Source organism: Callorhinus ursinus, unplaced genomic scaffold (genome assembly GCF_003265705.2).
Source record: "Callorhinus ursinus isolate GAN/ISIS: 27379988/994484 unplaced genomic scaffold, GSC_fseal_2.0 scaffold2, whole genome shotgun sequence".
Lineage (NCBI taxonomy): Eukaryota > Metazoa > Chordata > Mammalia > Carnivora > Otariidae > Callorhinus > Callorhinus ursinus.
In genome coordinates, this window is record NW_027397064.1 from 50,139,649 (window position 1) to 50,154,072 (window position 14,424).

At 38.6% G+C, this 14,424-nt stretch overlaps 1 long non-coding RNA gene across 3 annotated transcripts in view; it reads right to left on the reverse strand.

The window, feature by feature from the left end:
• Window positions 1–14,424, reverse strand: part of LOC112806760 (uncharacterized) — a 333,839-nt gene that overhangs the window by 270,222 nt on the left and 49,193 nt on the right. For 2 of the 3 annotated variants that reach the window (XR_003203930.2, XR_012375022.1), the window contains exon 3: window positions 9,083–9,213. This is a non-coding gene — a long non-coding RNA (uncharacterized lncRNA). The remainder of the gene's footprint in view (window positions 1–9,082; window positions 9,214–14,424) is intronic. The other variant, XR_012375023.1, reaches the window with a different exon arrangement.

The window sequence follows — 14,424 nt, forward strand, 5'->3', positions numbered from 1 at the left end:
CCCTCTTACAAGCTCAATACCCCAGCCCAAGAGATGTGGGTTGTACTAGTTACCTGGATTGGGAGTGGGTAAAAGGCTTACCCCCACATGTGCAATGCACCAAGCCCAGCTCTCCTCACCTGTGCCCAGGACCCTGCAGAAGGAGGAGGACCCAGGGGGCCAGTCAGGGTCCAGGGGGCAAAGGAGCCAGCAGCTAAGAGCCACCTTGGGATGGCAGGGAGTCAGCTGGGAGACCCCAGTCCTTCTCCAGTGTCATATCCAACTTGACTTATAAATCACAAAATTAAGATAAAATAACTAAGAATTTTAGAATGATGACCATAGAACCCCAAATCAAGTGGGAGACCCTGCTGAACATGGAGCTCTGTGCGACTGCACTGGTCACGTGCCCATGAAACCAGCCCTGCTGACCCCCAACCATTCCCCTCACTCTAAGAACCCCACCCACTTCCACCCACCCAATTGGAGGCATGTGGTTTCTTAGACAAAATATAGCAGATATAATATCCACCAAGGGAAGAAAAGAATCATTTTTTTCTCTTATTTCCTTTTTTTTTTTTTTTTTTTAACAAAAAAAGATACTGATGGTGAGAGAGCTTAAGGGACACCCAACAATGACGCTCCCCACGGTTCGCATGTGGTGGACCTGGGTCTAAAAGCAGCGTCGGTGGCCTTTCCATTATGTGGAGCTGCCACATAGCTAAGAGGGAAAAATGCATGATGAACACTTCCTAGTAAACATCTTGATATCTGAAATGTTACAACACTACTTATAATATTGACTTTTAGGGAAAAAATAGCCAAACATCCTGACACTTTTAGCAGATGTTTGCGAAATATTCTCCTTTCGTGTGTTATGTTTTTAATGTGAATGCAACATTAGAAAAGCAAGAGTATCCTTGAAGCTGGCGATCATTAACTTGTTAATGATTCACATATGGTATCACTTACAAATGATGTTATCTCACTGATTTATACTTTAGAAATAAGACATATCTAATTGTAATCTTCTTGTGACAGTTTCAAAATGCATTGTAAATTTAATCCTTTAATGGTCTTAAATTCACATGCATGTCATTACATAAGCCAATGTATTTTAGATAACTTTTTGTTTTACTCTTTAAATTAATATTAATCAAAACATCAAAAAATCATATTACAGAAAATTTGGAATATAAGGAAAAGAAAATAGATCACCCATTACCTTTCCTGTCTCACACAAACACAGTTTTAATTGTGGTGTATTTTCCTCCTAGTATTGTTATATAAGCCACAATATTCAATCACCCTGCAGTGCTTTGTTTACATAAAAAGGAAAAATCTAAAACCTAAAATAAGAAAAGGCCTAGCTCTCCTCACCTGTGGGATGGGCAAGACATGATTTTACCATTTTACCTAAAGACAGAGACATGGACTTGATCCTTTTCAAAGATTCTTTCTATATGAGAACTGAAATAACTTCTTAATTTGAAAAGTACCAAAGAGAAAGAAAAAGCAAAACTCTCCCAAAGTTCACCTAAGAAGTAAAATTTTCTCCCTATTCCACTCATCCAACTCTATCCTCTAGACTTAATGACTCTTAGAGTTTGGTGTACTTCTTGCCCCAAATTTTCCAAATCTAGATAGACATGTATAGGTGGACATGAATATACACATGAACTGTTATAAAATCTGAATCATACTACAATCTGGTCTGTAACTTTATTTGTATTATTTGTATATTCAATAGGTTATAACTAACCTGGTACTAAAATGTTAAATCACAGTTTTGACTTGCTTATGTTTATAAATGTTTATCTAAATAAGTAAAGCCTAAAGGGCTAGGATATTTTCAAGTCAGAAAATAACATTTCTCACACTGACCTATCTAGAAGTTTTTTTAACATGAAGACTCTTTTATTAACTCATCATCTACAGGACAACCTTCTTAGACAAAAGTACTCTGCCTACCTACCCGCTAACTTCATTAGATCTTCATTTATACCTTTCTGGTAGAACTTACTGCAGATTCTTTGTGTTACAGTTAAATACATAAATCAAATCTTCTTAACTAAACTGCAAGATACTGGAGAAAAAACAAACCTAATATAACTTGTTTCTCCTATAGTTATTAGAATAATGTCTTGTACAAAATATGCTTGTAGTTAATGTTTGTTGCTCAAACAAGTGCATGAATGACTAATCTGATTTACTTCAAGTTGTTTCACTAACCTCAGTATTAGTTTTGCACTAATCAGTCCAGATTCTCATACAGTGTTTCTTAGTAACTAATATTTGACATGACAAATCAAGTTCAGTAAGTGAGCACTACTGAGACAACAAATGGACCCATATAACCACCAAACTTGAAGCTTTATTCTCTATCCTGATCATGAGCAGGGAACTTTCATTAGGCACTATAGCCTCTGTGTTTTTTTTAAGATCGATTTATCTATTTTAGAGAGAGAGTGGAACAGAGTGTGGGGGTGGAGGTGGTAATGGTAGGGGCAGAAGGAGAGGGAGAGAGAAACTTCAGCAGACTCCCCACTGAGTGTGGAGCCCCATGCGGGGCTCATTCTCACAACCCTGAGTTCAGGACCTAAGCCAAAACCAAGAGTCCGAGGATTAACCAGTCGACGACACCACCCAGGCCCTCCCACTGTAGCCTTTTAAAGTATCTTCTTACATTGGATCCTTTGTAACCTAGTTGAGTAGATTAAGATAGTAATAAGCTTCTAAAGAGTTGACCCTTTTTAATCTCTAGAAATAATTAATCAAATAAATCTTTTTGTAAAATTTTGAATTCACAGTTCTATCAAAGGACATACATATGAAATGGATATATAAATGCATGTCTTTGTGTCCATTTTGGGTTCCCTATTCTTACACAACCTTGACCTGATAAATAGTGTTTTCCCTTGTCTGAGTCCCTATTTCTTTCATATTTTGCTTATGCAGAGTTTCAAACATATACAAGACAGAAGAGTATAATCAACTCATCCCCAAATTTTAACAATAATTTGGCAGATGTTTACAATCTGAAAAGTGACATAATTTGTTCCCAGAGAATCATTCAAGAGCTCTTGTCAAGATCCTTTTCAAACGCTAGACAAGGCTCTCTGTAAAAGTAAACAGAACGAGAGTCACCTCAAAACAAATGATCCTCAGGAAGTGAAAACCCTGTGCACATGCAAAACAAGTGCACTATGAACTACAGCTTTTGCACGACAGGCTTTCTACTCAGGCATCTTGTTTGCAAAACAAAGCCGTAGAATACAGAGTGAGAAGCAGAAAAGGCTGCATGTGATCAAGGCTCTGGCGCACCCTGAACTGCCCAACACCCTCCAGAATGCACAGCCAGGGCACAAGGTACAGTCCTTGCCATCGAGGAAGTGGCACATGGATTTGTAAGAAGTGATAAGCTATCCAATTACCAGAAGAAATGGAAGCATTCATTTAATTACAGTGGTGTTGAATTATTTATTTATATTCTATGCATCTTATTTTTTTCAATCCAAGTAATAATTTTCCTTATTTTCAAATTACTAAGTGACATATTTGTGCTAGGTACATAGTTTGGTAGAAAATTCCAACTTTCCTACCTCTAACTATCAACAAAACAACATAAAGCTCAAGAAAATCTCACGGAGTACATATGTTACCAATAATCTTACTATTTCTGTTGTGGCCCAGGAGTGATCTTAGCAAGCTAATATGTAAAGAATATGTAACTTCTTTTTAGTTGACTTATCTACAGCAAAGTGTTACAGAAACTATGCCTCACCTTATCCTTTTAGTACCACAATTCACTCTGACTTGCTTAGATGGGAAGGTCGGCCCACTGTTGGAGAGAAGGGTGGTACAGCAAAACGGAGTGGAATCATGAAACTTACCCCAATTTCTCATCCACATTATGAGGTGTGGTCTGAAGACCAAGATCATAGGCATTCCCTGAAAGCTTTTAGAAATGCAGAATTGAAGGCCTACTCAATTCTGTTAAAGCAGAATTTGCATTTCAGTAAGATCCCCAGCTGATTGACATGACCATTGAAGTTTGAGAAGCACTGTCTTAAACTTCCTTTTATCTCTGGGCTGTGACTATGGCACCACAACACAATTAACAACTGTGTTATTTTGCCACATCTCTGATAACATGGTCTCTCCTGATTAGACAATCAGGTTTCACTTAGCTTTTTTGAATGGTCTATATGCCCATGGATGCATTTGATTTAATAATATTTTGTATAGGGGCGCCTGGGTGGCTCAGTTGGTTAAGCGACTGCCTTCGGCTCAGATCATGATCCTGGAGTCCAGGGATGGAGTCCCACATCGGGCTTCCTGCTCAGCAGGGAGTCTGCTTCTCCCTCTGACCCTCTTCCCTTCGTGCTTTCTATCTCTCATTCTCTCTCTCTCTCAAATAAATAAATAAAATCTTTAGAAAAAAATAATAATATTTTGTATATAAATCTTGGGCTTAAAGACTAGCCCTTTTCCTGTGCCCCTTTTCAAGTTAATACTTAAAGTTAAGACCTTTGATTTCTAGAAATCAGAAGTCTCAGCTCCACAAGAAAATTATTTCACATTTCCATAGCAATCAACAGACTCACCTGCTCCACTCTGTCTCAGCAAGTGAAGAGTAAATATCAAAACCAAATATTAGATTGAATGGAAATACTGCCATTAGCATAATCTAACCCAAGACATTATAAAAACACACACACAACTTCATGGCATCTTTCATACCTATTTCTTATAGATAAGATATGAATTTAATCATTAAAAGCTTTTGTTTTCTAAATATCTGCAAATTACTTTTAATTGGAGAAATACAAGAAGGCTAAAGTACTTCCCATTTTATTATATTGGGCCCTTTAAACTCTGGCTTTTAAAATTATTTAAAATGTTAATGAAATATTTTTTTACTTCACTATTCCTACATACCTTTTGACTTAAGTAACAATTATAATACAAATATACAATTTAGCTTTGTCCTTGTATCTGAGTTAGAATACATTGCCACAAATATCTTTTTGAATTCACAGAATATTTAACAAATCTTTCCCAACTTTTATTCACACACACACACGCACACACACATCTGATCTCAGTAAACTAATAGTTTCTTTGGAAAACTTCAATTTGGAGTGGAAATGAGATTAAGTGGCAGACCAGAGGAGAGTTTGGCTTGGGTAGTAGTGGGCAAAGGGCACATCTAAATATTAGGCATGTGGTTGACTCTAGTTTGGGGAGTGGGAGAAAAAAAGGGAGACAGCGGTCCCTCCTCTTTTTTTTTTTTTTTAAAGATTTTATTTATTTATTCATGAGAGAGAGAGAGAGGCAGAGGGAGCAGCAGGCTCCCAAGGAGCAGGGAGCCCAATGCGGGACTCGATCCCAGGACTCTGGGATCATGACCTGAGCCGAAGGCAGACGCTTAACCATCTGAGCCACCCAGGCGCCCCCTCCTCTTTCATATCTCCTCCCCTATTCCCTGTCTGCCACAACCACCAGCTCCTATACTCTTTCCTTCACAGATCAAAGGACTCCCCTCCTCACCACCTAGGAAAGACCAGAAAACATATTCTTTACACTGTTTCCAGTAATTAGCCACCAGCAGATTACTAGGGACTATCCTTAAAGACAGAAACATCTAGTGGTCTCAGTTTTAAATTAATCACACACGTTTTTAACACAGGACACAAAATCACAGGTATGATCTTAGTAGTTAAGAATCTCTCTAAAGTTTTTATTAGAATACACACCTGCTTAATATGTTTGATTCAGAAATAAAAGAACAATCCGGCATGGGACTTGGCAAAACTTAAACTGTTTGAGAAAGGAAGATGCTGGAACAACGCAGACCCAGTACTAAGAAATGAAACTAACTTCATCATGGTTCCAGAGGACATGGGCAGAAGTCTAAGTGAGACCTTCCAAAAAGGGCACGAGAGGCCCATGTTAGCATCCATAAGCAGTGGGACTCAAACCGTGGTAGACAGCAAGGAGAAATTCTAAGCAGGGACAGTCCTTAAGGACAACCAGGTGGTAGCATTCTTCTGAAATATTTTTCTTATTTTGGTAAGTGATTCTATTTGGGGAATTGGAGCATAGATACCTGAGGCTCTAATAATAATTTCTCATAGTTTTTCCTAAGAAATACTTGGCACCTTTCCTCCTTTTGCTTTTCGAATTATGCCAAATCTGTCTCAAATTTCAGTTTAAATTTTCTCCTCCACCCTGAGATCATCTTGACAGCCCTGCATGCTGCAATGAGGTGTTTCCTCATCTTGACAGACCCATGTGTTTTTCATCACAAGCAATGGTATCAGAAAAGTTATGTTCTTCAGCATTATTTGTGAAGTCAGTGTTTCACTTCCCTGTTCATCTTTCTGTTCCAAACTCCTGACTTTCAAAAGCAAGAAGTTTTTTCCTTCAATTCTGTCTGTAAACCTAAACTGTTCCATTTGTTTGAATTAAAATTTACAAAAAACACATTCTACATATTTTTCTCAGTGGTATCATTTTCTCCTTGGTGTATTAGAAGCATGTAGAAGTTGGTGGGTTGTAAGAATCTTAATATATCTTGTGATTTGCCGTGGAGACCACAGTTTTTTTCCCCTAAGGCTAATGCCAAGGATCACCATCATTCTGTAGAACGTGGGAAGGTTCTGCTTCGTGAAAAGGTCAGAGTCCAAATTTTATGACAAGACACTTATTTGACTCCAGAAGTAGTTTCTTCTTCAACTTCTTCTCTGTGACATAACATGTGCATTCACTTGCCAAGATTTTAACCTTAATATTTGTTTTCCTTCACCTAGTCAAACTATTATTTATTTTGTTTTTGTTTTTTGTGTGTCTTAACATTTTATCTAGGAGCTCTTCATCCTCCTAAATGAAATAGAACAAAACCAGTTCACTCCTCAAGATCTTTTTGAACATTTTGTTGTTTTCCTCAATCACATGGTAGTAACATTTTTTATGTACTCTATCATGTCATATTTTGAAGCTTTCCATATATCATCAAGCTTTCCATCTCTCCCAAAAGATTATATTCTCTTCAGAATATACTGTTTATTTTTAATGACCACCACAACCACCACCACCACTACTGAGCCTAACACATTGATGACATCAAATAAAGATCCAACTAGTGTTCACTGAATTACAAAATAACCAAGAGCTATTTCTTTTGTGTCCATAATTCTTTTAGCTCCAAACAGATTAAATACTCCAAACACTACTGCAAATTCTTGAGTAATAAGGGGTCCCTTTGAACTCTGTCTACCTCTTGGGTCCAAAAGCTATTAATCTTCTGAGTATTAGAAATTAGCACTGATGGGGCACCTAGGTGGTTCAGTCAGTTGAGTGCCCAACTCTTAGTTTTGGCTCAGGTCATGATACCATGGGTTGTGGGACTGAGCCCAGCATTTGGGCTCTGTGCTCAGCAGGGAGTCTGCTTGAAAGATTCTCTCCTTCTACCCCTTCCCACCCACTCTCAAAATAAATAAATAAATCTTGGGAAAAAAAAAAAAGGGACAGGTGGCTCAGTCGGTTAAGCGGCTGCCTTCGGCTCAGGTCATGATCCCGGGGTCCTGGGATCGAGACCCACATCGGGCTGCCTGCTCAGTGGGAAGTCTGCTTCTCCCTCCGTCCCTACCCCTGCTTGTGCTTGCTCTCTGTTTCTCTCTCTCTCTGACAAATAAATAAATAAAATCTTAAAAAAAAGAAAAAAATTAGCACTGATGTACACCACCCACTGAGCCCAAACTCCCTCAATAATCACAAAAGCACTCCTACATCCTAACCAGCAATGAAACAAAATATTTCATTCACTTTTTCCTGCCATTATTTATAGCTCCTATCACTTCCTGCTTTGGGGATATCAGAGTTTTAGGAATGCTATTTTAAAGCCTCGTTTGGATATTTCACCATCCCCTGATTCCTATTGTTAGAAATTTTCTATTTCTCACTTAAAAAAATATTAGATTCCAAAAAATAAGTAAATTTATTTTACTTATTCAAAATTATAAATCCCTGTGTAATATTTTGGTAATTTTACCTTGGTTTTCAAATATCTTTAAAAGTCTTTGCATAATAACAACAGGGGGGAAAAGATTAACAGGTTCTTAAATGGGGACAGAGAAATAAAGCATATACTGTCGCAGTTAGAATTGAAAATCAAACTCCAAGGCTACCATAATTCAATAAACACTAAATATCAGCAACATACTATTCATTGAAAGCTACTTGTTATTCCATAAATCTTTACAAAAATTATTCATCTTTGAACTTGTAGGACCTAACACGGTGTCTAGTTTATAATATGTAAGTTTAGTTACATTATACACAGTATTGAATCAGGTACTAAGGAGAGTTATGACAGAAATTGAGATTTATTTACTAAGAAATTTGCAGTTTAACACAGTGGTAATATGTAACAAATGTAACATAAGTTTTGGAGCATGTATTGCTAACATTGGATGCAAAATTAGTTTCTTTATTGAAAAACTTCTTAGAACATTTAATACATTCAAGTGCACTGAAAAAGGTGGATAGAGTGAGCAGAATTACCCAACTTTAGCTGACCACAAATTTCTTTCCCTACCCCTCCAAAAGAATACTTATTAATATCTCTCAAGAAAACAGTTCTCCATAAAAAACCTTTCAGAAAGCGATGAATATAATAGCAGTGATGAAAATAAGATATAATTAAGCAAGGAAAGATTCACAGACAGAAGTACTGAAGTGAGTTTTAACATGTTTGGAGAAGGTATCAGAAGGCAAGACTGACACCTGATCTTCAACTCTCATGTAGTAGAGAAGCAAAGAGTTGAGTAGAGATTAGCGTGACCGTCATGGTATCAGTATACCAAAGCTAGCAGGAAAGGAGTATTTGAGGCAGAATTTACTAGAGTAGGTAAAGAACAGTCCCGAACTTTAAAACAGAGATTCTACAAAGACTGTGCTTGTGGGTAGATTTATATCAATGTGATTATGGCTACACATTCAAACTATAAAAACATGAAAATAAATGCAGTTTGTTACTTACCCTAGGTAATATTATTCTAGTACTGTGTCTTGCTACTTCAAAAGTGATTTCCCTTACCTGTTTGAGAGACTAAGGTCATCTTCCACACTGAAGGCCCATTTGGACAAGTTGAAATGCATTAGAGCTTTTGTACTTTTTCACTGGAAGGAGGAAATATGAAGTATGTGAGAGTTGGGGATTGGAAGAACCTAGAGAAAATCAGAGAAAAAAATGATAAATAATGTGATGCCTTGGGGTCATGCTGCCAGACAGTTCCAAGGATGGGTTTTGCAACACATATGGAAGAAAAATTAGATCCAGAGCTAATGCTGCTATTTTCCAGTAAAGCTCTGAGATTATAGGCTCTGGCATCTAAATAAAAATTTGAAATTAATATGGAAAAAGAAACCACCCCACCAGTGGTCTGAATGGGAGTGGCCACATCTGGTGAGGCCTGCAGAGCACTGGGCCAAGCAGTGGTAGGCACCCTTGAGGCCAGTGGAAAGCAGGAAAGCTGTTTCCCAGAAAGGCATCAAGTGCAGTGGTTATAATGCAATCCCCACCCCAAGTGACTTGCTGGCAGCATGGTAACAAACATGAGTGGCCTTTTTCTTTTTTTCCTCTTGGACATATGAGACATTGTGGAGATTTTTCAGAAATAAGTGGTGCTGAAAATGGGTGGTCATGTATATGGAAGAGCCATAATAATTATTTTCTTGTCAAATTTTTATTTAAATTCTAGTTAGTCAACATACAGGGCAATATTGGTTTCAGGAGTAGAAATCAGTGATTCATCACTTCCATACAACACCCAGTGCTCATCACAAGTGCCCTCCTTAATCCCTATCACCCATCTGGACCATAACTTCTCATCAAGAGTTTGATCCAACATTTCTCTGTGAAATGGGCAAAGACTATAGAGCAAGAATACGAATTAATGCTACAAAAAAAGAATAGCTCTAATTCATTTGCAGTATGCCAGCATTTGGCTGAAAGATTTCTATATACCAAAATTCCTTCTTGCAATTGCTCACAAAACCTTCCTGGTATCAAAATGGCTCTGCATTCCTCTGTAGTCCATTCAAAGTTGGAGAAGCTGACGCTCACCCATAGACTGGGCTTGTGAATGAATCCCATAATATTGTCATCATTTCAGCATCACCTTCCTCTATGGCCCCAAGATCTAGTACCCAAAACTTCATTCCTATAGACCCTCTCCATCCTATCCAAATAGATGGATACTGAGGGCAGTCACCATCCCCAAATGACCAATTTCAATGAAGGCTTTCCTGGGATCACACAACTACGTGCCTACAAAAATAATTACTGCCAATGTTTCTCTAGTTTGCCTGAATTAATAATAATTTCTGGCCCATGTCCTTCAGACTACTTTGTAATGGCCATTGAAATAAAATCCGTGTACCATAAAGAAAAGACCATAGATCTGAACACATTCTTCTGAGTGGTACCCATCACTGCAGTTAATGGACTAGTTAGTAGCCCCCATACTCTCTCTCTCTCATCAAGATGCTTAAAAAGAAAAAAAAAAAAAAACTACTCCACTGAAAAATAGCAAATTTATGTGGTCTAGTTCACCAAGACTTACATATTTCCACAGTAAAAGTTGCTTTTCTGGGTATCAGCAAAACACAGTTCAAAGTTGGATTTTGAAACATCATTTTTGGTCACTCTGATTTCTCTCACAATAATACAGATTGAAATATAGTATTTTCCTTAAAATCATTTTATTTTTGTAAAAGTATTTTGAGTCCATGGTTATGTTTGAAGAAAACCACCAATGATGAAAATATAACTATTTACCAATTGAGCCAGAAAACTAAAAAGATGTTAAATGTAACTTCTTTAGGTTATAGACTGTCTTCAACAGGAAACTGTTGAGACAACCACTCGGTCAGGCTCATTGTCCCTTTTTGCTGATGAAAACTCAGTTCAAGAACCTTCCTACTTGTCTGGTGCAGATGCTGCCTCTTGATAAAGCAGTCTTCCTTCTTTGTAACTGCCTTGGGAGATGCTCCAGCTACATATAGTTAGTGCAGGGATGAAGTTTCAGATTCTTGGGTCTTGAAAAGCACTACAGCCTGCAGGATTTGAAAAGGTTACACCACAGTAACCCCTCTGATACAGCATGGCTGATTCCTCTCCCATTTAAAGGGTCATTTCAAATCCTTCTTATTTTTATGTCCCATATCCAACATCCATTTTACAAGCCAAGTGCACTAAATCTAAGAACCTCAAAGAGTTGCAGGTTTCAGATGGAGCTTGAGGAATTACCGTATACAAATTCTTGCTTACAAGCAATGCTACACTTAAACATCCCCCCAAAATTAGCCTACCTTTAAAGATCATCATAGAAAGATCTTCTCAGTTTGCCTAAATATCCTATTACAAAGCCCTAGGAGGCTTCCTTCACAGAAAGTTCTTTCTCACGTATTATTTAAATCTTTCACATCCTAGCGTAAGTATGTTTTTTCTACTCCAATCCTTTGCTAACTCACCATCTTTCCTACCAACTTCCATTGGTTATTTCAGTTGATGGCATTATTCTCTTCCTTATCTAAGTTCCCAGAGTCTGTGTTCCCAGACTCTCCAAGCTACTTCACTATGCTGTCTAGTAAGTGGGGTATAATGGAGAGAACACTGAACAGAATCCTGGAAACATCTCCAGCATTGGTTCTGCTGAAAACAGATTAATGGCCTTAGATAAGTCTTTGCATCCTGTTGAGTAAGATCCTCCTCAATAAAATGAAAGAAATAAAATAAATTTATCAGGTTAGTTTATCATTTATTATTCTATAAGTTTATGATTCTTTAAAACTTGTCTATTGGTCCTCTGCTTTTATATTCCCCTCATCCTGCACACACTGTCATGAAATTAAAATTCTCAAGATGCCATCTTCTCTTTATGAGGAAGCTGAGGTTTAGAGAGTATAATTTTCACTTCCAAGGCCACGTATTTCATAAGTGATGGGCCCAGAACATATTCATGGCCAAGACTAGGCTCAGGCAGCAATGTGCACGGGGCACAAAATTTAAGGGGACACTTACTCTCTGGCTAGGGTAAGTGCAAGACTGGCTCCTAAAAGTGTACCCTAGAAGCCCTGGCTTGCTATATTTTAGAGACATATGTTCTCTTAGCTCGGGAATTATGTGATCATCAGGACCTACAAACTTTATTTTACTATTATTTGTACCCTATTAGATATGAAAGGGCAAAACATTTTGTTTAAAAAGCACTTCCACTATTATTCATTTTAAATAAAATGAAGAAATATGCATCCTGCTTTACTTTTAAATACATGAATTCCAGAAGAGAACACGAAGATAGCAATGAAATAGGAGGACCCTAGGCTCACCATTCCAAGAACACAGCTAGATAATTATCACATCATCTTAAATACCTTAGAAATCGACCTGGACAGCGACAGAACAAACTCCACAACTAAAGGGAGAGAAGAGGCTACGTCAAGGAAGGTAGGAAGTAGGAGACATAGTTTAGGGGAGAAACAGATTGTGGGTGCTGCTGTGGGGAGCAAGCCATGGATACAGAGATGGGTAACATGTTTCTTTTGTGAACAAGGAACACACAAGGAGAATGCTTCCCTGAAGCCATTGGCTTCGTGAGTTCTTTCATGACCACTAAACCAGCCCTGCAGGAAATATTAAAGAGGAAAGGAGGGGCCAAAAGTGACAGTATAAAGGCAGGAAACACAAAAGCAGTAAAAATGGGGAGAAGGAGCAAGATGGCAGAGGAGTAGGAGACCTAAATTTCACCTGGCCCCAGGAATTCAGCTAGATAGGGATCAAACCATTCTGAACACCTACGAACTCAACAGAAGATCAAAGAAAAGAATAGCAGCAACTCTCTGAACAGAAAAGCGACCACTTTCTGGAAGGAAGGATGTGCAAGAACTGAATTGGAAGCGATATTTGGGAAGATAGACCGTGGGGGGGGAAGGAGCCTCTGTCAGCCGCTACTGGCAAGTGATAGAGCAGCAGAGCACAAAATCGGAACTTTGAGAAGTCTGCTCCACTGAGGGACATTGCTCCAGTGGCTAAGTGGGGGGGTGGAACCTGTGCTGGGACAGTGTGGTATCATGACCCTCGGGGTCACAGAAAGACCAGTGGTGCCTGACTGTGGCATAGCTCCCAGGTATCAGAGCTGGGAAACCGGCTGCAGAGACGAAGCCGAGGAGTGGGCTCTCAGCTCAGGGTTGCCATAAACCATGATCCCTGGCACAACTGGGCCACTGTTCTTCCAGCAGGGACCCAACAAGTGGCAGATCCAGGGAGACTCCCCTTCCTCCCCTGGGAGGAGCAGCGTGGGAGCACACTGCAGGGATCTGCCGGGTTTGGAGACTCCAAACGGGGTTGTGTGCCAGAGACAGAAATGCTTGGTGACAGGCCAGATGAGCACGGAGTGTGGCCGGAGACTGGGGAGATGGGAGTGACTGACTGCTTTTCTCTGGGGGTGCATTGAAGAGTGAGGCCCCGAGTTCTTGGCTCCTCCAGGGCGGAGATTGGGAGGCCACAGTTTTCACTCTCATCCTCCAAAGCTGTACAGAAAGCTTGCAGGGAACAAAAGCTCCCGAGAGCAAACCCGAGCAGATGACTTAGCCCAGCCCCCAGCAAGGGTGGAGCAATTCCGCCTCCGGCAAAGACATCTGAGAACCACTGCAACAGGCCCCTCGCCCAGAAGATCACCAAGAACAGCCAGCAAGACCAAGTTTACTGATCAATGAGAACGGCAGAACGCCAGCACTAGGGGAATACAGCACATAGAATTCATGGTTCTTTTCCCCGTGACTCTTTAGTTCTTCAAAGTTAATTTTTTTAATTTTCTTTTTTTCTTTTTTAAATTTTTCTTTTTCCCTTTTTCAACCAACATCTTATCAATCCCTTTTTAAAAAATCTTTTTTTTTTCATTTTTAGAGTCATATTCTATCCCTTCATTGTAGTTAACCTTATTTTTGGTATATATATATATATATATATATATATATATATATATAAGTTGTTCTCTCTTTAAAATTTTGGGATATAGTTTCTTCTAAAAGACCAAAATATACCCTAAATCTGCAGTGTATGGCTTTGTTCTAGTCTCCTGCCTGATCACATTCTCTCCCTTTTTTTCTTAAATTTCTCTTCTTTCTTTTTTCAACCAACTTCTTATTAATTCCTGTTATAAAATCTTTTATAATTTTCATCTTTACAGTCATATTCCATCCCTTCATCGTATTTACCCTTATTTTTGTATATATATAAGTTTTTCTTTCTTTAAAATTTTGGGAGGCAGTTTCTTCTAATAGACCAAAATACGTCCAAAATCTAGTGTGTGGCACTGATTTATTCACCAGCGTGATCATATTTGATCATATACTCTCTTTTTTTCTTTTTCTTTC